We start from the raw sequence: 26,805 nt of genomic DNA, 5'->3' as shown, positions 1-26,805 counted from the left end.
ATGATCTAACATTTGGTCCATGAACGGTATTGGGAAATTATATTTCTATGTCGGTGCATTCAACATGTGATAATACATGCAAATTCTCCAAACAGTAACTAACCTCATCGATATAAGCTCATTCTTTGAATTAGGAACCATAATGATTCCTCCCTTCTCCGGCACACATTGAACTAGATGTCCCAAATTACTATCAGCAATCATATAAACTACTCCAGAATCTAACCACTTGATAATCTCTTTCTTCACAACTTCATGCATTGGTGGATTTAATATTCTAAGGTTCTCAATATTTAGTTTACAATCAGACATGAGTTGGATCTTATGAGAACATATACCTGGTGGAATAATTATAATGTCGCAATCGTTCATTCAATCGTTCTTTTAAAATGCCTCAACACTGATATCAAGGCCTCTACTTTCCGTTCATTCAAATCAGTAGAAATAATGACTAGCAAAGTATTATTCTGACCCAAGAACACGTACCACAAATGAGATAGGAGAGCCTTTAGTTTCAGGTTCTAAGGCTCATCAATAGATGGTTTTCCAGGTGGAGTTTCTTTATTTTTCAGAAACAAGTCCATCTTTTTTGGTGGGAGATGAGTATAATCCTCCCCATAAAGTGCAGCAACTAAATCATCATACTCTTGAATGTTCTCTCCGTCAAAATTAAGGATCATAGTCATTAATGCTTCAACACCTAATATCTCTTCAATTGACACCTTTAATTTCTCCTTAATAGTCAAATTCACAACGGACACTACTTTAAGATCACTTTGGTATTTCGATTATTTGTAGATATTGACTGTTACCTCTTCAGTATTCAATCAGAATTTCATCATCCTTCTCTCTATATCTACTAAAGCACGTCCAGTAGCAAGGAATATTCTCACTAAGGTGATAGACACTTCAAACTTCGAAGTCTAATATCACAAAATCCATCAAAATATGAATGCCTCAACTTTAACTCAAACATCTTATAGAATCCTAATTGGTTTCCTTAAAGTACGATCAGCCATAAGCAGTCGATTTGGGGTCTCCCAAGCCTAACTTTTTAAACACAGATAGTGACATCAGATTTATGTTAGCACCCAAGTCATGTATAACCTTAGCAAAGTGCAACATGCCAATAGTACATGGAGTAGTAAGCTCTCCAGTATCCTCCTTCTTTTGCACTAATGATCTAGTGGCAGTGACACTACAATGTTGTAACCTATCATCCATCCCCTTCAAAACTGGTGGCATTTTAGAAAGGTTGTGGTTGTTATGATAAATCACAATAAGTAACCTTTCTTCTTCTTCTTCTTCTTCTTCTTCTTCTTCTTCTTCTTCTTCTTCTTCTTCTTCTTCCTCCTTCTCCTTCTTCTTCCTCCTTTTCCTCCTTCTTCTTCTTCCTGTTCCTTCTTCTTCTTCTTCTTCATACACCTTTTCAAATTGAAAGGTTGTGACTTTTTCGAAAGGTTGTGACTTTTCTGAAGGATTTTGACTTTTCCAATGAGTTGTAACTTTACTAATGAGATGTAGCATTTCCGAATGGTTGTGAATTTTTTCGATAAGGCATAATTAGTACTTTTTCATACTACTCTTTGTTGGTTATAAAGAAGGGTTTCCTCTCATTTTTAAACTACAAAATTCCTAAGTTTTCTACTCATTTTTTTCTTAAAACACCCAATTTAGTATATCTTCTATATTTTATATTTGTATTTATTTATATTATACTTAAAGAAAACTCCAACAACACAACAATAAAAAAAAAGAATTATTGAGGAGAGAGGAGAAGGTATATTTAAGAGGTGTAATTAAAAGATTTTAAGAGTGATTTTTTTCATTTACATATCAAAGTCAATTTTAAAATGAGAAAAAGAGTTTTTAAAAAAATACAAAAAGATAAACGTAATTGGAGTTGCCACACCACACTATCTATATCTAGTTTTGTATTATAATTGATATATATATATATATATATATATATATATATGATTTTGGATATTCATTTTACAACTTTTAGTATTCATGCACTCAATAATCATTAGAAAGTTTCCACATCCATTATTCATAAGAACTTATAATTTATTAATTCATTTATAATCCTTTACTAAAAATTTTGGTTTAATAATATTGACATTTTCTTTAAAATAGTGTACTTCATGATTTGGCATTCACGTGCAGCGCACGTGCATTGATACTAGTATCTGAACACGTGCGTTACACGTGTATCTCATAAAAGTAGTACAGACGATACGAATCATATTAAAAAGTAATGTAATGAGCAATTAAATAAAAATGTGCAAGCTAAACTACCTTGAATAAGTTGTTTCTTGAGTATCTTTGGACAACGTGAAACAGTTTCCGATTGATATTGCTGGAAACTATTGCAATAAGATGAACTTACATAGTAATGCTTAGTTGAATTAATATGAGAAACTACAGTATGAATCTCAATTGTAGATCTTAATAAGTCACATGAAAGTGGAACACTTAACCTATCTTATTTTTCTAGTATGAGAAGATAAGACTGAATTGTTCATATATATTATAGATACTATACAAAATATTTATAGGCCGGAGGTTCACCTTCAGACTTGTAGATTTCACATCTCTTGTATGATAAGTTTGTTAAAGTGACATCTTGACAATCAAAACTTGAAAGATATTGATGTTGTTTTCTCATTAATGATATTATTGTCCTTTTGTTATTATATATGAATTTCTCCAATTTATATATATCAGTTAATTTATTTTAAAAATATCTAAACGTTGCGAGGAAAAATATTTTTCCTCTTTTGAATTTCCATTTTTCAAAACAAAATTAGCACTAACAAACTAATGTTGTAAATAATTAGTGGATCTGAATGTCCTATGACCCACATGTATTATAGCATGCTTAGTTTTCAAGTTACTTTAAGTTTATAAAGGCCTATATTGTATGAAATAATATATCATATATTGAGAGGATGTTACTGCTACTTTTTATTTTTCCTTTTCTTCTTTGTTTGCTCTTTCCATTTGATTTTAGTATTATGTCTATAATTTATAACATGTTATCAGCACGAGTCTCTAATCTTTTTAATGAATAGTCTCAACTTCTTCTATTCGTGAGATCTGGCATTGGTCATGATGGACTTATGGGTAATTTGTTGAATCGTTCACAGAAATAAAGTGGGTAGCTCATTCCAATTCTATTTTCCAATTACTTTTGGTGGTTTGCAACTCTGATTAATCTCTTTTACATGTTTATTGTGTTCTTGGAGTATAACCCCTCTTTCATGGCAGGTAAAAGACATAACTATGTATTACTATGAGGTTTGTTCTTGATCAATGAGTATGATGGTTAAGTGTCAAAAACAACACTTGATGGTGAAATTATTTTTGGTGGAAAATCTCAAAATAGCTAGAGCTATTATTTTGTGAAATTTTTTTATTGTTTTTGGGGATAAAAGACAAAAAATATTTTTGAGTCAAGCAAACGAGTCACCAACCACAGAAAAATCATACATAAATACCTCATAGTATCTTCCATCATATCTAAAAATATAGACATCATGCAACGTTGAAAAGTCGTTGGTGCATTAGACAACACAAATGACGTCATCTTGAAAGATAATGTCCCATAGAGGTAAGTGAAAGTAGTCTTCTCTTGATCATCCGGTGCTATATAAATTTGATTGTACCCCGAATATTCATCTAGAAAACAGTACCAACCTTTTTCGGCTAGATGATCTAACATTTGGTCCATGAACGGTATTGGGAAATGATATTTCTCTGTCGTTGCATTCAAGTTGCGATAATCCATTCAAACTCTCCAAACAGTAACTAACCTCATCGGTATAAGCTCATTCTTTGAAGTATGAACCATAATGATTCCTCCCTTCTTTGGCACGCATTAAACTAGACTTCCCAAATTACTATCAGCAATCATATAAACTACTCCAAAATCTAACCACTTGATAATCTCTTTCTTCACAACTTCATGCATTGGTGGATTTAATATTTTATGGTTCTCAATAATTAGTTTACAATCAGACATGAGTTGGATCTTATGAGAACATATACCTGGTGGAATACCTAAAATGTCAGTAATCGTTTATTTAATTATTCTTTTAAAATGCCTTAACACTATTATCAAGGCCTCTACTTTTCCTTCATTCAAATCAGTAGCAATAATGACGGGCAAAGTATATTCTGACCCAAGAACACGTACCACAAATGAGATGGGAGAGCCTATAGTTTCAGCTTCGAAGGCTCATCAATAGATGGTTTTCCAGGTGGAGTTTCTCTATTTTTCAAATCCAAGTCCAACTTCTTTGGTGGGCGACGAGTATAATCCTCTCCATCAAGTGCAGCAACTAAATCATCATACTTCTAAATGTTCTCTCCATCAAATTTCATGATCATAGCCATTAATGCTTCAACACCTAATATCTCTTCAATTGACACCTTTAATTGCTCCTCAACAGTCAAATTCCCAACGGACATTTCACACCCCAAGCCTACACCCTAGGCGGGACTGTCACTCGAGAACCATTGTTGGCCCCAAGCGAACCCTTGGCCTGGCTTACTTAATGAATTTAAGGATTAAGAAAAGAACTCAAATGCAAGATAACTCAATTGTCTCAAACTAAATTCATAATGTTTTAGAAATAAACATTTAACTTAGCCAAAGTGGAAACTCAAATCTGAACATAAACCAATAATAAGGTAAAGTCAAATGAACTAACTGACTGTCTATCTATGAAGCCTCTAATAACTGAGATGGATGTCTAGACAAGACACCCGATCATCCTAACAACTGAAAACTACTAAAGCAATATAAATAGGGATCCTCCGAAAAGCAAAGAGGCTCACCATCAGACTCTGAATGCTCAAATAGATCAACGAAGCACTGGATGCTGACCCTGGTTACTTGTATCTGCATCATAATAAGATGAAGACCAACTGGCATCAGTACATTGAATGTACGAGTATGCGAGGGGAATACTAAAACAAGACGTAAGCCTGAACGGAACTGAAGAACTTACCTGGCTCAACTCAACTCAACATAACTAAACTCATTTCAATATAAAGTAGTTTAAAACAACTACAATCTAAAGAAAAGTTGTTTAAAACATGATGTCAACTCTGTGTGTATGCAAAGATACATATAACTCTGAAATGTATGTAAAAATACAATAAATTGTGCATATAAGAATACAATTACTTTTGTGGGAGTTTCTCTAACAAACAACCATCACATAAGAGTTATTGTGATGATACAGTGTTTTGCCTCACGCTGCCAGGGTCATCCTATACCTTGCCGAGGGTATTGATATACCGTGAGTTTACGATATTTTTAATACATTTCACTTAAGAGTTGTGTGTGTCTAGGGGCCTTTTTGTATTGATTTTTATGTGTTTTTATCATATTTTATAGGAAAGATGTTTAGGCACGAAAGTAAAGAGACAACTGAAAGAAATGCAGAACAATGCATCTACGGAGGTGATCTACGGACCGTAGGTCCATTGACGCTCCGTAGATGGTGACCGTAGATCAGCAGGCAAGGCATGGAAATTAACTCAGGGAAATCTGACCAAGTGTGGAACCACGATGGCCATTGAAGGTTCGTAGATTAATCTACGGGCCGTACTGTTAATCTGTAAAATGATAATGCGAGGGTTCCAGTACCTGATGTCTGAAGATTCTAAGTGTGGAGTTAAGGAGAGGGATTGACGGACCATATATCAATCTACGGTCCTTACTAGAGTTTCGTCGTTTGCTTCAGAGAAGCTGGTTTTTTGGAAGCTCAAATATTTTCTAAGTCCTGGCTGACAGAAGGTACTCACGGACCGTAGATCCATTGACGGTCCGTGAGTCAGTCTCGTGGAATGAAGACGCGTGCCTAAACAAACTTTCCTTGTTTTGTTTCCCTTTTTAATTTAGGACTTGTTTTCTATAAATAGGGCTTGTAAACCTCATTTTGGGGGGTTAGACTTTATTACTTTTATTCTAGTTCTTGACTTGGGAGATTAACTTGCAACTTTAGCAATTCCGAATTTCCTAAGTTTGTTTTGAAGATTTGGGTGTTGCAATTCAAGTTGAATTTCTGGGTTTATTATTCTTCTTACGTAAGTTCATAATTCTTTCATCTAAAACAATGAATTGTGTTCATATGATTATGGGTAACTAAACTCCACAACTAGGGTTGTGGTTACCATGAGCGATTAACAAAGTATGAATAGTAACTAAGCAATTCTTGAATAGTGTTGTTGCAAGCATTGATATTTCTTTCGTTTAGAAGTCTTTCTAACGAGTGCACGTGTTAGAACTCTCATTGTTGCTACTTGGCGGACCAAGGAGGTAATCAACAAGAAAAGAATTATCAACATAGATTTAGTGTGATACTATCTAATAGGCTAGTGTCGATTGGTGCAAAGTAATAACTAAGTCAAACATCGATGTGATGTCTAATATGAGGTAAAGGTAAGGGTTAGTAAATTATAAACACATAGCCGGACCAAGGTGCGGGGTGAAATTCTCTAGATGCCGAACCAAGGATTTAGAGATACCTAACTTATCACTTTGCATGTAGTACACTAGGAAAGGATTGCTATTACTAGGATTATTGTGTTATGATCTTGTGGGGAACACGTAGACCCTAGTTAATTTTCTCATCTTGGTAACAACCAAAATTGACTTTTGTTTACTGATTACTTACTGAATTCTTACAAATTGTTTCATAAATCCCCCTCTTTTTAATTACTTGTTTCTGGAAGTAATTTGACTAAACAAATATAATTGTTGGTTAAAGTGAAGTCTAAACCATTTTCCAAGTTAGAATGTCATTTACGGTCCCAATCTATGGACCGTAGATCGATCCACGGACCGTAGATGGGGTCTCGTGGATCCAAACCCTAATTTTGTTTGACCCGACCCGGACCCCCTTATTTAAAATTCCCCTAATTCGAAATCATTTCCACTTCCCTCCATTCACTCTCCAATCGTTTCAAACACGTCAACTCCCTTAACATCACTCCATAACTCCCCCATAAAATCATCCCTTCCATTCCCCCATAATTCCCACGATTCCTTTCCATTCTGAATACTACTCATTCCATAATCCACAAAAAAAGGGTCCGGTGTTTGGGTTAGTAACGAAGAGGTTATTTTTGGTCTTGCAAGCATCTGTCATCACACAATCACCCCATTCCCGTTGTTGTAAGGTAATAGACTTTCTCCTCACTTTGAATTTTAATTTATTGATAGAATATAGAAAGTCAGGGATTGGGTCTTGACCTTGGGTAATCGTTAGATGAAATTTCATACTAAAATTGGAAGTTACAATACCCTTGGAAAAATAGATAGTGATTGTGTTGCCTTGTTGTATATGATTATAAGTCTAAATGTAAGTTTCGACTTAGGGTTCCAAAGTTTGTCTTAAATACTTGTTAAAATGATTAATCCTGAGAATGACAAACTAGCATGATTAAGTGTTGAAATGCATGATTAGACTAGGACCCTGTTGAAAATGGTCAAACATGTGAGATTGAAAGTAAAGTTTGTCTAAAACCTGGCATAGATCCCATCCACGAGTCCTAGTCCACGGACCGCAGATCATGTCCGTGGATGGAAGCACTTGAAAAGTTCACTAAGTGTGAAACCACAGATGTGGACTAATCTACGGACCATTTTGTACCGTCGTGGTTTCCCTCTGCGACCAGTATTGTTGGTCCTCTGATCCACAGAAGGGATTTACAGACCGTAGATCTCCAATGTAGATGACCACTGTAGCCACTGTCTGAATTTTTTTTTAGTCTTTGTTAGTGTTCGTTTTTAGTTCTAAAATTATTTCGAGTGTGTTGTTAGTTAGTCTTGATACTAATAAATTTTCCACATGTTCGATGGCACCCAAGAAGCTAGTCACCTACACAAAAATGGGCAAGTCAAAATCTATCGCCCCTAGCTTCAGGTTAATTGATGAATATAATGATGTGGAGACGAATCTAGCATACTTTCTCCCAACACAAGGACCTCTCCCACTGCACCCCGAGTCACCAGAGGCACCCCCAGAAGGTGATTTCTGATGTAGTCATAGTTTCCAGTCTGATGAGGAGCACACACTGATCGGGTCACCAACTGGGGTTGCTTCCAGTTCAGAGAATGGGTCTACGTCCAGCTCTGAGTCTAGCCATGCTTCAGGGTCCGAGTCTGCCCATACTTCAGGATCTGAGTCTGCCCAAGCTTCAGGGTCCATTTCTAAATCAGCCACAGGTTCTGGTAATATTGAACAACCAGCATCGTCTGATGAGGCCACTAGCTCAGAATCAGTACCAGCACCACGGAATGATAACCCTACTCCAGTGGCCGGTGAGCCAAATAGATAGTGTGTTGAGGGCCAATGGAAAATTTATCGGCATGCCAAGATGAAGAATGACAAAGAGAAGATGGCCCGAGTTATTACAGAGGAGCGCAGAGTCCTCACTGGGAGCTTGCACACTGTCTCCGACATCCACTGGCTTTTTAAACTTCACAAGTGTGACTGGATGGCTTGGGACCTATAGCAAGGAGATTATGCGGGAGTTCTATGCCTCTGATGTTACCACTCTCCGAGGTTCAATTGACAAGAGGGCTAAGCCCATAGCCCAGGACCCTATCACTTCTACTATGATCCGAGGTTTTCCAGTAGACATCTCATATACCACCATCAGCCGATTCCTCTATGTCCCTGGTCCTGATCACACTTGGGCCCTCAACACGGCCGAATTTGATTACAGATGGAATGTTGTGAGGAGTGGAGCCTTCACACGTAATGCCTAGCAGAGGGAGGTTGTCCTACTATGGTTGGCTAAGCACATAGTTGTAGATGGAAAGTGTGTGGAGTGGGTTAGTTCACCATGTTTGGGTATTCAGAAGTCCACCTCGACTTTGGTGGCCAAGTTTTTTTGGTTGTTGGTGCGGAACAGGGTGTCGCCTACAAAAGCTGACAACCAACTCACATAAGACAGAGCCATCATGGTTGCAACATTAGTAGCAGGATTGGAGATCGACTTTGCCCGCATGCTGCTGGCAGAGATTCACGAGAGGTCTTTCAAGACCTCTTCTACTTACCCCTTTCCATGTTTGATTTTCCAATTGTGCAGGGACTCTGGAGTGCCGCTCTGGCATTGTGATAGGTTGATCCACCTTACGGGGACCTTAGATATTGGCCTGATCCGGGACTAGGCAAATGTGGCTGCTCCTCGCAGAGGGCCACGGATCGATATGCCATTGGGTACTGATTTAGTAAATGTTGTGGAGCAGATGCATGGTGATGAACCTATCCCTCCAGCCCACACTGATGACACCCCCGCCTCCTCTTCTCAGGCCGCTAGTCAGGCCGCCCCCAACTCATCTAGAGACACCCCGCCTTTGGGAGCCAATGTTATACCTGTGGCCCGAGTACAGAAGTTAGAGGCCCAAATGGCCACCTTGCTGCACCATATTAAGCCTTGGATGCAGAAGTTGATTGCTGAGTCCGAAAAGAGAGTAGAATTAAGGAGGGAGGCAAAAATGGACCAAAAGGTCCAAGCAGTTCATAAGCGTCTCCATGCCTTCGAGTTGAGAGTTCTAGAGAGGCCAGCTCCTACTACTGATATGTCCTCTTTTCGGATCGAGCTAGCTAGTCTCCGGACCGATGTTGACACCAGTTGGTAAGCCACAGGCAGCACCCTCTGCGTTGGGCGATGATACAGTCCTGGGTGCACTATTCAGTGAAGATGATGCGGATGCGCTGCCCGAGCCTACATGTGCCCGCGGTAAGAGGCACCGATCTAGGCACAAAACTGAGCTCACGGAGAAGGAAAAGGCTAGCAATAGGCAGCGCAGGCAGGAGAAGAATGCACGAAAAGCCTCCATAATATATGAGCAGCTGAGGGCCCGTGAGATGGTTGTTGGGGCATCTAGTTCTATGCCCGTGTATGAGGTTCTACCTACTCTGGCGATTATTGTAAGCACCATTGATGGTGCAGTTAGAGTCGCGGTTAGCACTACTAATGGTGTTGTCCTTGTTGATACGGTCACTATTGAGGGTGACCCAAGTGTTGATTTAGTGGGCTTCGGGAAACCGAACCCACCCGCTTGTTGATGGTTCGTCGGCACTATGTACCTCAGGTTTGCTTCACCCAAATCCATTATTGTTTACTATTTTTCTGTGCATTGGGGACAATTGCACCATTTTTTTAGGGGTGGGATAAATAGATTGTGAGTGATAGGGTGAAATCTGAGTAACCCAACTTATAATCCTCTCTTGGGGTTTTCTTGCCTGTGTTCTTTTTCCCCAAGAGACTGTTTAATTTCTGTTGAACCGGCATGTGTTAGGATCGTATGTGTAGAAGCATGAAAAAGAATGAAGCATGATGGCTTATGAAAAATGATACCCGTCCAAATTTTGTGTGCTAGAATTTGTAGGCTAAGATAAGTTGAATGTGTTGACTCTGAGTATGACATGATAATGAATCAACTTAATGGCATGACTTAAGCTAAAACTTGAACTTGGTAATCTGATAATCTGATAATGAAACTGTGTGCCAAGAGTGTGTGAGAATAGTTGATTGTTCAAACAGTTTTTATGCCAATTTAGAACTTGCCCGGTTAGTCCTGCTAAGACAATCTACTCTAGAGGCTAGGAAGTGATCATAGGCCCTTGTTCTGATAAGTCCGCAAATTGCATAAAAGAAAAGTCCTACCAAATGAAATAAATGCTTCCTTTTATCCAAATGTTTTGAGCCTAAATTAGATCATTTCTTTCTAAACCCCTAACTCACCTTCCCATAATCTACTATGTTGGCCCCAGTCCCTCCTTGGACATGTGCACCTCGACTTAGGCCAAAAGCCTAAGTTGAATGTGGCTAATGTAAAGGGTAACCTCAATCTTGGTCATGATCCGACATCGGGTATTGTGTACCTCAACCAATGGAAAACCCATAAGTTGAGGGTGGCTATGAAAGAGGAAATCGAAAGAAAAATGGGTATGAAAAGAGTTTGATGTTGAAAAAGAGAAAAAGAAAAAGAGAGGAAAGGATGTGACTTGTTGAAATCTAAAGAAAAGAATAAAACGCAAGAAAAAGATGAAAGTGAAAAAAAAAAGAGCTACAAAGTCTAAAGTCACATCCTTGGTTGAAGAAAATAAAGGTAAAAAAAAGGTAAAAAGGTAGGATGTCAAAAATAGGGCAAAAAGAGGTTGAACGCCTACTGTAATGACAAGGAGGGTAGAAAGTCATTAAGAAGTACCCAAATGTACCACACCTGACCCTGAGCCTACGTTACAAGCCAAGAAAGTCCTATAATGATCCTAGAATCTAGTTTAGAGAGTCTAAGCAGTGAAAATAAAGGCAAGCCTATGGTATTGAGCATTAATTGTACTTGAAGCTACTTCTAAGTGTGAGTATTGAATGAATCCTTGTACTCAAATTCATATTCATTGTGTGAAAAAGGGATTTCGTTTGAAGTAAGGGCACTTGTTACATTGTCGGAAAGTTGGTACCTTGGTGATAGTGAAACAATGTATGTTGTGTGTTGGATGGACGATCTTTGTCATACTTTGACCCGCATGAATTAGCTTGTCGAGTCTAAAAGAACAGACTTTGCACCAGAAAAGATAGTTGGGATAGAGAGCCATGTGATTGCTTGGGATTGAAATTGCTTGCTTTTATACAAGTGTCGTTTAGAGTCTTAGTGTGTCGCTTGAGGACAAACAACTAATTTAAGTTGAGGGTGTTGATATACCATGAGTTTATGGTATTTTTAATACATTTCACTTAAGAGTTGTGTGTGTCTAAGGCCTTTTTGTATTGGTTTTATGTGTTTTTATCATGTTTTGCAGGAAAGATGTTTAGGCACAGAAGTAAAGAGATAGCTGAAAGAAATGCAGAACAAGGCATCTATGGAGGTGATCTATGGACCGTAGGTTCATTGACGCTCCGTAGATGGTGACCGTAGATCAGCAGGCAAGACATGGAAATCAACTCAGGGAAATCTGACCAAGTGTGGAACCACGGTGGCCATTGATGGTTCGTAGATTGATCTACGGACCATACTGCTAATCCCTAGAATGATATTGTAAGGGTTCCAGTACCTGATGTTTGAAGATTCTAAGTGTGGAGCTACGGAGAGGGATTGACGGACCGTAGATCGATCTACGGTCCACACTAGAGTTCCGTCGTTTGCTTCACAAAGATGGTTTTTGGGAAGCTCAAATATTGTCTAAGTCCTGGCTAACGGAAGGGACTCATGAACCATAGATCCATTGACGGTCCATGAGTCAGTCTCGTGGAATGAAAACGCGTGCCAGAACAAACTTTCCTTATTTTGTTTCCTTTTTTTTTAATTTAGGACTTGTTTTCTATAAATAGGTCATGTAAACCTCGTTTTTGGGGGTTAGACTTTATTACTTTTATTCTAGTTCTTGACTTGGGAGATTAACTTGCAACTTTAGCAATTTCGAAATTCCTAAGTTTGTTTTGAAGATTTAGATGTTGCAATTCAAGTTGAATTTCTGCGTTTATTATTCTTCTTATGTAAGTTTATAATTCTTTCATCTAAAACAATGAATTGTGTTCATATGATTATGGGTAACTAAACTCCACAACTAGGGTTGTGGGAACTATGAGCGATTAACAAAGTATGAATAGTAACTAAGCAATTCTTGAATAGTGTTTTGCATGCATTGATAATTCTTTCGTTTAGGAGTCTTTCTAACGAGTGCACGCGTTAGAACTCTCCTTGTTGCTACTTGGCGGACCAAGGTGGTAATCAACATGAAAAGAATTATCAACATAGATTTAGTGTGATACTATCTAATAGGCTAGTGTTTATTGGTGCGAAGTAATAACTAAGCCAAACATCGATGTGATGTCTAATATGAGTTAAAGGTAAGGGTTAGTAAATTATACACACGTAGCCGGACCAAGGTGCGGGGTGAAATTCTCTAGATGTCGGACCAAGGATTTAGAGATACCTAACATATCACTTTGCATGTAGTACACTACGAAAGGATTGTTATTACTAGGATTACTGCATTATGAGCTTGTGGGGAACACGTAGATCCTAGTTAATTCTATCATCTTGGTAACAACCGAAATTGACTTTTGTTTACTAATTACTTACTGAATTCTTACAAATTGTTTAACAAATCCCCCCCCCCCCTTTTTAATTACTTGTTTCCGGAAATAATTTGACTGAACGAATATAATTGTTGGTTAAACTGAAGTTTAAACCATTTTCCTCGTGGGATCGACACCGACCTACAAGTTGGGTTCTTTACTTGATAACGATCGCTTATGCTTCTTTAGGGAGGTGTAATTTGAGCATATCAGGTATAGAACCTGAACTACTAAGTGAATCCACTAGTCAATGTTAAAAAGCACTAAGGAATCATCTAAAAAGTATGACCCTTTTCTACTCATAATGGATACATGGTTTATGGGGGCTGGGAGTTATCTGAACTCTCCCCTATATCGGTGCTCAATACAACTCCCAAAATATAATACTAGCTCTTATGTTTAAAAACATACTTGTTTCTGTGGTTTGAGATAATTGCTCAAAACTTAGTTCAAAGCCAATCTTGAAAATCAAAGTTTCCCCTCTAGTTTAATTGTAAAAGTATTTAATCTTTTCTGAAAACTAGCTCAAAGGCTCTTTGGAAATCTAAGTTTTCTTTCTTATTTATATGTGAAAACATTTTTAAACTCTTTGAGAATACATAGTCCCCTATACACTCTTTGAAGAAATGAACTTCAAATCTTTACTCTTTACTCTTTACTCAACTCAAAACTCAGGTCTTAAAAGAAAGTTAAAACATTTGTAAATGAACTTCTCTTGACTTGACTCTTAACTTTCCTATGATAGGAAAGATATCATGATGTTTAGGAGTGTTTTTAGATAGTTAAACATGAGAAAAAATCAAGAAATCACTGTCTGGAAGCAAGTCTGCGACGCGGAGATGCATTTAATTATTTGGTCGAGAAATAATTTTTGACGTAGAACGGTCCGTGACCACTCCGCGATGCAGAGAAAATTTGGTCAATCCTGAGGAACAAGTCCGCAATGCGAACCAGGTACCCAGATTTGCCCGACTTGTTCTTTCTTTATTTTCTACCCCCAATTCATCTAAATTCGATTCTTTTTCTCAATTCCTCTTTAGATTCAGATACCCAGCACATGTACAAAAAAAATTAACTCAAAACAACTCTACCAATCGACCTTAAACTCTCAACAACTCCTCAATCTCATCCCAAATTCAAGAACGAAAGCAATTCAAGAATACAACTCAAGAACATCAAAGTCTCAATCTTTTAGGACGAAAATGATACTGAAATAAACATGTTTGGCGCATAGGTGAACGAACCCAATGTTGTGTGAACTCACATACCTCGTAGGGATCACCCCTTGACGAAATGCACGATCTTAGCTTCGAGAATTTGACGATTCTTGCTTCTTCTCCTCTCTTCTCTTCTTCTTTTCTTTCCTCTAAAACCCTAACTCAATATTGTAGAACTGAATCCTATCAGTTTAGACCCCAATTAATTACCCAAAAAGAAATTAAGGCATGGGGTATGGAAAAGACCATAATACCCTTCTAAAATCGGATTATAGTTTCCTTATTTGAACAGCCCAACTTTCAATGGGTATATCTCACTCATACGAAATTGGAATCGTGCAAACTCAGCGGCGTTGGAAAGATAATTCCAAGATATTTCCTACGGTATCTAGAAGCATGCCTAAATCATCCTGAGCTAGGAGTTATGGTCATCTAAAGTTGACCAAAAACCCAAACTTAACATAACAAATTTCCAGATTTTTCATTCTTTCCTAAAATGACTATTTCCAATTCTAACTCTTTCTAGTTCTTTCAATTAGCGCGATGTTAAAATATCTCCCCCTTGTGAACATTCTTTCTCAAATGAGATTACTCTTAGTAGGCTAAGGGCGTAACATCAAACACGCATATCAAACATCCAACAAGCATAATGCAATTACAACATGCCAATGTATAAATGAATACCAAGAAAAGGATTAGTACCTTGACCTGGAAATTCTCCGGATTCAAAGAGATGTGGATATCTCTTCTTCATATCTTCCTCAGCTTCCCAAGTAGTTTCCTCAACAAATTGGTTCCTCCAAAGAACTTTGGCTGATGCTACCTTTTTTGTTCTCAACTTGCGAACTTGGTGATCTAGAATCTGAACTGGAATCTCTTCATAAAATAAGCTATCCTTGATCTCAATATCTTCAATTGGTATGATAAGTGAAGGATCTCCCATGCACTTCTTCAACATGGAAATGTGAAATACCGGATGAACCGCTGCTAACTCTTGTGGTAGCTCTAACTCATAAGCTACATTTCCAACCCTTTTTGATATCCAATAAGGACTAATATACACGAGGCTATGTTTTCCCTTCTTACCAAATCTCATAACACCTTTCATGGGTGAAACTTTTAAGTAAACCCAATCATCTACTTCGAACTCCCTTCTCCTAACATCAGTGTTGGATTTGTCACGACTCTGTGCCGTTTTCAACCTCTCTTGAATCACTTTCACCTTCTCCATAGCTTGATGAACTAAATCTGGTCCTATCAACCCTACTTCACCAACTTCAAACCATCCTATAGGAGATCTGCATCTTCTCCCACAAAGAGACTCATATGGAGCCATTTGGATGCTAGCATGGTAACTATTGTTGTAAGCAAACTCAATGAGAGGTACGTGATCATCCCAATTACTCTTGAAATCAATCACACAATCTACCTTGATACCTCAAAACACCATCTCCTCTTTTTTCAAAAGCCAATTTTTACTTATGAACATTTGCTTTTAATTCAATCAATAAAGGATCTTGGTCTTGCTTCTCTTTCACTTCTGACACTAATGATGATTCATCCCCATTCATCACCACTACTCCTATTTCTGTGGAATCCATTAGTCGAACTCCCAATCGCGCAAATCTATACACATCTCTTGCTAGCTATTTCATATCTTCTTCAAAATGGGCAGTACTACCCATAGACAATCTGCTCAAGGCATCAGCAACCACATTAGCCTTACCTGGGTGGTAAAGAATACTCATGTCATAATCCTTGGGTAGTTCTAACCACCTCATTTGTCTGAGATTAAGCTCTTTTTGAGTAAACACATACTGAAGACTCTTGTGATCAGTGAATACATCTATATGAATACCATACAAATAATGATGCCATATCTTCAAAGCAAATACTACAGCAGCTAGCTCTAAGTCATGGGTTGGGTAATTCTTCTCATGAACTTTCAACTGTCTGAAGGCATAAGTTATAACCTTGCCATTCTGCATTAATACACAACCCAAACCAATTCTAGATGTATCACAATATACCACAAAACCTTGAGTACCTTCCAGTAAGGTCAACACTGGGGCAGTAGTCAACCTCTTTTTCAATTCCTGAAAGCCTTTCTCACAAGCTTCAGACCATTGAAACTTCATTGTTTTCTAGGTCAACTTGGTCAAAGGGTATGAAATAGATGATAACCCCTCTACGAACCTTCTATAATATCTAGCCAAACCTAAGAAACTCCTAATATCAGTTAGAGATGTAGGTCTAGGCCAATTCTGCACTGCCTTTATCTTTTGGGTATCAACTCTAATTCCATCACCGGAAACTATGTGGCCCAAGAATGCCACAGACTCAAGACAAAACTCACATTTAGAGAACTTAGCATATAACTCCTTATCTTTCAAAGTCTGAAGAACTATTTTGAGATGGCTAGCATGATATTCCTCATTCCTCGAATAGATTAGAATGTCATTATTGAAAACGATAACAAACATATCTAAATATGGCTTGAATACTCTATTCATAAGGTCCATGAACAATGCGGGTGCATTGGTTAAACCAAACGACATGACCAGAAACACATAATGACCATAACGGGTCATGAGTGTTGTCTTGGGAATATCACACTCCCTTACTTTTAACTGATGGTAGCCAGATCTGAGGTCAATCTTAGAAAAACAAGAAGCACCCTGAAACTGATCGAAAAGATCATTAATTCTTGGAGGAGGATACTTGTTCTTGATGGTAACCTTGTTCAACTAATGGTAATCTATACACATCCTAAAGGAACCATCTTTCTTTCTCACAAATAAGACCGGAGCACCCCAAGGTGAGAAACTTGGTCGAATGAAACCCCTAACAAGGAGATCTTTCAACTGTTCTTTAAGCTCTTTCAACTCTGTTGGTGCATTCTATATGGCGGAATAGAGATAGGACGAGTATCGGGAAGAATATCTATGTCGAAGTCTATTTCTCTCTCAGGAGGGACTCCAGGTAGATAATCTGGAGAGACTTCTGGAAATTCTTTTACTATTGGAACTGACTGAATGGGAGGTATCTCAACACTAGAGTCATTAACTCGGACTAAGTCATAGACACAACCCTTAGAAACTAACTTTCTCGCCTTAAGGTATGAAATAAAACGACCCTTAGGAACTGCTGAACTACTACCCCACTCTATAACTAGCTCATTAGGAATTTGAAACCTAACAACTTGAGTTCTACAATCAATGGAGGCATAACAGGCAAGAATCCAGTCCATACCAAGAATGACATAGAAATCTACCATGTATAACTCAACTAAATATGCCATGGTGTTCTTGTGATTGATGGAAATGACACAATCACAATATACTCACTCAGCTAGAATAGACTCCCCAACAGGTGTAGAAACACAAAAGGATTCACAAAGTTTCTGTAATACCTCAAAAATTATATGACTTAAGTTAGAGCCTCACCTTATGAATAATAACTTAAAAATAGTTAAAATTATGTTTCTAAACCTAAATTAATGCAATTGACTAGGTTTGGAAGAGTAAAAGTCTAAACGTCAAGGAACGACCACGACGTACGAAAACTAGAAAAGAATGTGTTCTAGTGTGTCCTTAGGTTGTGGGAAGGTTTGGGAGTGTCGTATGATGGTATAATCATGTAAAAAGGTTTAAATAAGGTAAATATATGTTTATCTGGTCAAAACGTTTGAATGTGAAGCCCCAGGGCCACCCTAAGGGTCCCCAAGGAGGACCCCAACCTTGGCCAAGCAAGTTACCAGGGAAGCTTGCAAATTGCACATGGAGTGAATAGGTCCGTGTCGCGGACTAGTTCCCCCAAGGAGCAAAAATTTAGTTCGTGACATGGTCATGTCGCAAACTCTACTGTCTCAAAAATTAATTCCAAATATCTTCAGGGAACAGCTCCGCGTCGCGGATTTGTTCTGCGACGAAAATGAAGAAATTCATAAATAAATTTTTACTTCATTAAAGAGTCCAACTAAGTGAGGGGTATTTAGGGTACTTTAGGGGACGTATATATAATGATTTTTAAGTCAATTTACCTCACTTTTATCACACAAACACAAAACCCCAAAGATCAAACCTAAAGTTCCTCCGTCTCTCTACTCTGTCTCTCTTCTCAAGTACTCCATTGAAGAAGATTGGAGCCTCAAGAAGAAGAACAACTCCCCAAGGTTTCAACTCAGATTTTTGTGGTTAATTCGTCAATAAGGTATGGTTGCTTATCACTCTTGGGATTCTTTTCCCCAAGAGCCCCTTTTAAGATGAATTTCAAAAACTCCAATTTCTAGGTTTCTATCCAAAAACGTGGGTCTTCTTTCTAAAGTGAAATTGATGTTATAAACTGACTCTGATTGATGTTATATGAACAATTATGGATGATTTTATGTTGCATTGGTGGTTTCTTGAAGAATTCCCCATGAGACCCATGTTTCTCCTTTTTTTCCTAATTCTAACCCTAGTTTGTGTTGGATATTGATTGAAGGCTATGCATTTTATGTGATGTTATATAATTCATGTTTGTATGATGATTCTACCCTAGGTTATGTATAATTTCTATGAAATTAGGGTTGAGTCTTTGAATGAAGCCTTGAAGGCTATGAAGGGGATAAGTCAATTGCTTATATTGATATTGATTACGTTATTACTTCATGAATTACCTTGTATTATCTATTTGTTATGAATTGTTTGGTAATTAAAGTATGAATGTCCTATGAGGGCAAGAAGGTATAAAGGTTGGTCATTATTTGAACTCAAGTATGAAAGGTGAATTACTTAGATTGTAATGATGCTATACCTAATGTGTTGTTGTGGTATTGATGACCTAGTTTCCTCATCCTTAACCCTCTACACTTGAATTAGCTATGAAGTATGTATGTATGTTATGGTATGATTGTTGTATGATTGAAAGGTAGTTCTCATGATTATAATGTAATGTAAAGTAAAAGGTTTACTCACTTGCTATATGTTTCTAAAGTGAAAGAATTGCTACTCACTTATGAACAAATATGAGATATTATGGTAAGATGTCTACATAAGAGTCTAGTAAAGGCTAATGTGAACTTATGTGATGACTAAAGATGATTACAAAAGGTAATTAGATGCTTAGCATCGAAAGGGCATGTAAATGAGATGGGGATCTCACGTTTAGTAAGTCCGGCTCCCCACATGGGTTTCCTCACGTTTAGCAAGTCTGTATTACCCATGGTATGTATTGTCTCATGAGATGGAAACCCCCACGTTTAGTAAGTTAGGGTTTCTAGAAGCAATCTCCTTGACCCTTAACTATGTGCCAACATAGAACTCTAGCTTGGTGGATCCACCTAGATAGCTATGTACGAATGGTTACACCTTAGGCAAGTGTTAACCCTCTCTTTTCGGTGTGGGAGTAGAACACCGGATTCCATGTAGCTCTCATGGTCAATGTCGGTTATTGCAATATTTCCCTAATGTAAAAGTAAATGAAGGTATGAAAGGTGTGAACTCTTGCTAGGGCTTTCTTAAGGGTTTCTACATAGTGTAAGGGAGGGTATGGGACTTCTCTTGCACATTGCACTTATGGGATCCTAAGAGATGGTTGTAGTAGTGTTCTCTTATGATTATGATGATTATGACTTATGTATGTTGAAGTTATGTTATGTATGATCATTATGAATATGGTAAGTCATGATGAAATATGATCTTATGAATGTATGCATGAAATAGGTTGCTTAATGTGATACTTGGCTTTGAATAGGGTTATGGGGTTCTATTCTTTGCATTGCACTAGTATTGTTTGGGTCATCTACATGTTGGGATGATATTATATTGGCCTGGACTATGATGCTTACTTTGTGTGCATATTGGATTAACTTGGTAAAAAGCATGTTTTGACTAATCGTCCTTTTATGCATGTTTAAATGGTTTTTATGCATAGTAGCCATACTTAGTACGTATGTTGTACTAACCCATATTTTCTCCCTTTTCCCCAAACATTTAGGTTTGGGCCGTTGAGGATTCAGGCTTACTTCTCAAGACACTTGGAGTTGCTTCCCCAAGTTCGTGAGTCCTCAAGTCCGAGGACAAGACCCTATGATCTAGCCTCTATGTTTAGTTCTTTACTTATATTGAAAGACATTGTTGTACTTTCCTATTTCAAGACTTCTTATTGATGTAAGGGTTAAGTCCCATTTTCGATACTTTTATGTCTAGATAGTACATTGTGACAAAGTTAGATTCTGTTTTTCATAGATGACGTGAAGTTGAACTTTCAAAGTAAAAGTTTTAAATTTTCCAGGATTTTATTCTACCGTACATGCTATGTCGAATGCTAAAGGCTTGTATAAGACCTCTTCTAGGTTGAATACGCCGATAATGACTAGCGGGTGCTCTCGAGTCGTTACAAACTTAGTATCAGAGCATAAGGTTGAGAATAATGTAGGATTTATGTCACAAAATACCACGTCGAGTGGAATCTTGTTCATGGGTGTGAAGTGCGCCACACTTATGAATGAGAGGCTACGAGATGCTTAGGAACTTTCACTCTTTTGTTATTCCATAATCGTGACTAAGAGTCTTAACTCTATTTAGTCATTTTCTTCTAATCCTTCTCCTGTGCTTATAGGAAATGAATACAAGAAGGAACAATGCAAGAAGGGCTGGTGAGGAGAATGTGAATGAGACGGTTCCCCCTCAAGCTCCTCAAAACCCTCAAGTTCCTATTGAAGAAGGGGCTATGTCTAATGTTGAGATAAGGTCGGCTATTCATAATTTGACTCAAGTGTTGGCCACTCAAGTTGCTAGGGATGCTAGGGTGCAAGTGAACCCCAATGCTAGCACTACCCCTTCTAGGATAAGGGATTTCACAAGGATGAATCCCCCTACTTTCTTTGGCTCCAAAGTGGAAGAGGATCCACAAGGGTTCATTGATGAAATGTTTAAGGTTCTAGAGGCTATGGGTGTGTCTTCTCAAGAAAAGGACGAGTTAGTCGCCTATCAACTCAAAGATGTGGCACAAGTGTGGTATGAACAATGGAAGGAGGGGAGACCTATTAGAGAGGGTCCGATAAGTTGGGCTACATTTAAGACGGCGTTTCTTGATAGGTTTTTCCCCTTGGAACTAAGGGAGCGAAAAATGCAAAAATTCATCAACCTCCGTCAAAGGGGTATGAGTGTGAAGGAGTATGGCCTCAAGTTCACTCAATTGTCCAAGCATGCTCCTACTTTGGTGTCGAACTCTAGAGCTACAATGAACAAATTTGTTATGGGGGTATCCGATCTTATGGTGAATGAATTATGTAGGTCGGCTATGCTAATCCCAAGCATGGACATTTCTCGTCTAATGGTTCATGCCAAACAAATTGAGGAGCAAAAGCTTACGCAAGTTGGTAGAGAATTTAAGAGGTCAAGGGCCGATAATGGAAATTCTTCTAAGGTTAGGTTTGAAATCCAAGATAAGCCAAAGTTCAAAAAGAGGTTTTCCAACAAAGGTCCTCCTAACACTCCAAGGGTCAACAAAGGTAAAGTGTCTACCCCCAAGCCGCAAGAAGCAAGAGGTGGTGGTCCTTATGTTGATAAGCCTATTTGTACAAAGTGTGGTCGAAAACATGAAGGCAAGTGCCTAGTTGGCACGGGTAATTGCAATGGTTGTGGTAAGAGCGGCCACATGAGAAGGGACTAACCTATGCTAAAGGCTCAAGGAAGGGAAAATTCTCAAGCACAAGCAAGTGGCCCAAATCCCGATGCTCCTAAGAAGAATCATTTTTATGCTCTCCAATCCCAAGGTGATCAAGAGAGCTCTCCGGATGTTGTGACCAGTATGCTACAAGTATTTTCAATTAATGTTTATGCAGTGTTGGATCCCGGTGCCACTTTGTCTTTTGTAACCCCTTTTGTAGCTATGAAGTTTGATATGCTTCCCGATGTCTTAGCTGAACCCTTTTTGGTTTCTACCCCGGTGGGTGACTCCATAGTTATTAAAAGAGTTTATAAAGGTTGTCCCACATCATTACCCAATAGAGTCACTTTGGTTGATTTGGTGTAACCTTATATGTTAGACTTTGATGTTATATTGGGGATGGATTGGCTTCATGCTTGTTTTGCGTCCATAGATTGTAGGACCCGAATTGTGAAGTTTCAATTTCCTAATGAACCCTTTTTAGAATGGAAGGGAGGAAATTCCGTTCCTAGGGGAAGGATCATTTCATGTTTAAAAGCTTGTAAGTTGATTTCTAAGGGTTGTCTCTATCATATTATGAGGGTCAAGGATCTTGAGTCCGAGATCCCTTCTTTGGAGTCGGTCCCCGTAGTGAAGAATTTTCCAGAAGTCTTTCCCGATGACTTACCCGAGATTCCTCCCAAACGGAAAATAGATTTCGACATAGATTTATTGTCGGATACACAATCCATTTCAATCCCTCCTTATCGGATGGCCCCGGCGGAGTTGAAGGAATTAAAAGCTCAACTCAAAGATTTGTTGGATAAGGGTTTCATCCAACCTAGTATATCTCCTTGGGGTGCACCGATGTTATTTGTGAAGAAGAAGGATGGATCTCTTCGTATGTGTATTGATTACCGACAATTAAATAGGGTGACCAATAAGAACAAGTATCCACTCCCTAGGATTGATGACTTATTTGATCAACTTCAAGGAGCGAGTTACTTTTCAAAAATTGATTTGAGGTCGGGTTATCACCAACTTAGGGTGAGAGGTGTTGATGTTCCGAAAATAGCCTTCTGAACAAGATATGGTCATTTTGAGTTCTTAGTGATGTCCTTTGGTCTTACAAATGCCTCGGCGGCGTTCATGGACCTTATGAATCGTGTGTTTAGAAATTATCTAGACCCATTTGTTATCTTTATTGATGGAATCGTGTTATACTCTAAAAGTGAGGATGATCACATGAATCATTTGAGGATAGTATTGCAAGTCCTCAAAGATCACCAACACTATGCTAAGTTTAGCAAGTGCAAGTTTTGGCTAAGATCGGTTGCTTTCCTTGGTCATATTGTTTCTAGTGAGGGTATAGAAGTTGATCCAAATAAAACCGATGTGGTCAAAAGTTGGCCTAGACCTTTGAGTTTTCGACATCCGAAGTTTTTGGGTTTGGCCGGTTACTACCGGAGGTTTGTTGAGGGATTTTCATCTATTACATCTCCATTAACGGCCTTAACTCAAAAGAAGTCCATGTTCGAATGGTCGGAATCTTGTGAAAAGAACTTCCAATTGTTAAAAGATAAGCTCACCTCCGCTCCGGTTTTAACCTTACTGGAGGGCACCGAAGGGTTTATAGTATATTGTGACACTTCACTAGTGGGTTTGGGTTGTGTCCTCATGTAGCATAGTAAGGTTATAGCTTATGCCTCGAGACAACTCAAGGTGCATGAGAAGAATTATCCAACTCATGACCTTGAGCTAGCGGTCGTAGTCTTTGCTTTAAATATTTGGAGACACTATCTCTATAGGGTACATGTGGATGTGTTTACCGACCACAAGAGTCTTCAATATGTTTTTAGCCAAAAAGAATTGAATCTCCAACAAAAGAGGTGGTTGGAACTCTTAAAATATTATGATATGAGTGTCCTTTACCACACCGGAAAAGTAAATGTGGTTGCGGATGCTTTGAGTCGTGTATCTATGGGTAGTGTGTCACATGTAGAAAAGAGAAAAGGGAGTTAGCATGTGATGTACATAGGCTAGCCTGGTTAGGTGCTCGACTTGAAGATTCCCCAAAAAGGAGGTGTCATGGTCTGTCATAATTCAAAGTCATCGGTTGTTGTTGACGTGAAGTCTAAGCAACATCTTGACCCTATTTTGATGGAACTAAAAGAGTCGATTCTCAACAAAGCAATAGAAACTTTCTCTCAAGGAGAAGATGGGGTGTTCAGGCACCAAGGGAGGTTATGTGTGCCGGATGTGGATGGCCTAAGAGAGACAATCTTAAAGGAGGCCCATGGGTCCCGACACTCCATCCATCTAGGATCCACCAAAATGTATCGTGACTTACGTGAGATTTATTGGTGGAATGGAATGAAAAGAGACATAGCAAATTTTGTGGCTAGGTGCTCAAATTGCCAACAAGTCAAAGCCGAGCACCAAGAACCGGGAGGTCTAACTCAAGATATTGATAACCCAACTTGGAAGTGGGAAGAAGTCAATATAGACTTCGTGGTAGGTTTTCCTCGAACCCGTAGGCAACACGACTCCATTTGGGTCATTGTGGATAGATTGACTAAATCAGCCTATTTCCTTCCCGTCAAGGTTTCTTATTCGGCGAAAGATTATGCTAAGTTGTACATTAAGGAGATTGTGAAGTTACATGGGGTCCCTTTGTCGATTATTTCGGATAGAGGTGCCCAATTTACTTCCCATTTTTGGAGGTCTTTCCAAAGTGGGCTTGGTACTCAAGTGAAACTTAGTACCGCATTTCACCCTCAAACGGATGGTCAAGCGGAATGCACCATCCAAACCCTAGAGGACATGTTGAGAGCGTATGACATTGACTTCAAAGGTAATTGGGATGACCACCTACCTTTGATAGAATTTTCCTACAACAATAGCTACCACTCGAGTATCGCTATGGCACCCTTTGAAGCACTTTATGGTATAAGGTGTCGATCTCCAGTTGAGTGGTTTGAAGTGGGTGAATTTGCACTTCTGGTCCCAAGGCAGTCTATGAGGCTATGGAAAAAGTTCGACTTATATGGGATAGGTTGAAAACGGCTCATAGTCGGCAAAATTCTTATGTCGATAATAGAAAGAGGGATCTTGAATTTGAAGTAGGTGATTCGGTCTACTTGAAGATCTCACCCATGAAAGGGGTAATAAGGTTTGGTAAGAAGGGGAAGCTTAGCCCCCAGTATGTTGGGCCTTATGAGATCTTAAACGTGTTGGAAAGGTCACTTATGAGTTGAAATTTCCCATCGAATTGGCCTCGGTTCACCCGGTGTTCCATAGTTCTATGTTAAAGAAGTGTATACGTGACCCGGTGTCCATTCTCCCTCTAGAAGGTTTAGGGGTGAATGAGAACCTTTCTTATGAAGAGGTTCCGGTCGAAATCTTAGATCGTCAAGTTAAGAAGTTGAGGAATAAAGAGGTTGCCTCCGTAAAAGTCCTATGGAGAAACCACTTAGTTGAGGGTGTAACATGGGAGGCCGAGGCTGACATGAAGTCCTGCTACCCTCATCTTTTACCTCCTACTCCTAGCCAAAGTTGATGGTTGGTAATCTCTCTTAATTTGGTATAAATTGAAAATCATGTGCGTTGATGATTATGACATGATTTCCTTGTATGTGCATATTTTTGTGAAAAATTCATGCTTAAGTTGTATTTTGTGTTTTCATGAATTTTGTTTCTCATGGTCGAAACTGCACCCATAGATGTTGTGTGATGTTGTCTTCATGAGAGTTGTAATAAGCATGCTTGATGTTGACTTGTTAAAGAAATGTCTTGTTGATTGCTTAATATATATGTTGATGCTCATTGAATATGGAGAAGGTAGTTACTCCTATACTTATGTGAAGCAAAGAGTTTTGACCATAGTGATGTTGTGGATTAACTTCTTATATGATGTTGTTGATGTGACCGGTTGTTGTGCTTCTAGTTTGAGTCATTGTCCCCCTAGAAAGAAGTCCAAGTGACATTCGGGGACGAATGTTCCTAAGGGGGGATATTGTAACAGCCCGGAAATTCTATGACTTAAGTTAGAGCCTTACGTTATGAATAATGACTTAAAAATATTTAAAATGATGTTTCTAAACCTAAATTAATACAATTGACTTGGTTTGGAAGAGTAAAAGTCTAAACGTCAAGGAACGACCACGACGTCCGGAAACTAGAAAAGAATGTGTTCTAGTGTGTCCTTAGGTTGTGGGCAGGTTTGGGAGTGTCGTATGATGGTATAATCTTAAAAAGAGGTTTAAATTAGGTAAATATATGTTTATAGGGTCAAAACATTCAAATGCGACGCCCCGGGGCCACCCTAAGGGTCCCCGAGGAGGACCCCAACCTTGGCCAAGCAAGTTGCCAGGGCAGCTTGAAAATTGCACTTGGAGGGAATAGGTCTGCGTCACGGACGAGCTCCCCAAGGACCAAAAATTTAGTTCGCGACGTGGTCGTGTTGCGGACTCTACTGTCTCGAAATTTAATTCCAAATATCTTCAGGGAACAGCTCCGCGTCGCGGACTTGTTCCGCAACGAAAATACAAAATTCAGAAATCGATTTTTACTTCATTAAAGAGTCCAACTAAGTGAGGGGTATTTAGGGTACTTCAGGGGACGTGTATATAATGATTTTTAAGTCAAATTACCTCACTTTTATCACTCAAACACAAAACCCCAAAGATCAAACCTAAAGTTCTCTACCCTGTCTCTCTTCTCAAGTACTCCATTGAAGAAGATTGGAGCTTCAAGAGGAAGACCAACTCTCCAAGGTTTCAACTCAGATTTTTGTGGTTAATTCGTCAATAAGGTATGGTTGCTTATCACTCTTGGGATT

This window comes from Solanum stenotomum, chromosome 3 (assembly GCF_019186545.1).
Source record: "Solanum stenotomum isolate F172 chromosome 3, ASM1918654v1, whole genome shotgun sequence".
In the NCBI taxonomy this organism is placed as follows: domain Eukaryota; kingdom Viridiplantae; phylum Streptophyta; class Magnoliopsida; order Solanales; family Solanaceae; genus Solanum; species Solanum stenotomum.
The sequence above is the reverse complement of the archived record's forward strand: the minus strand, read 5'-3'. Positions refer to the sequence as shown.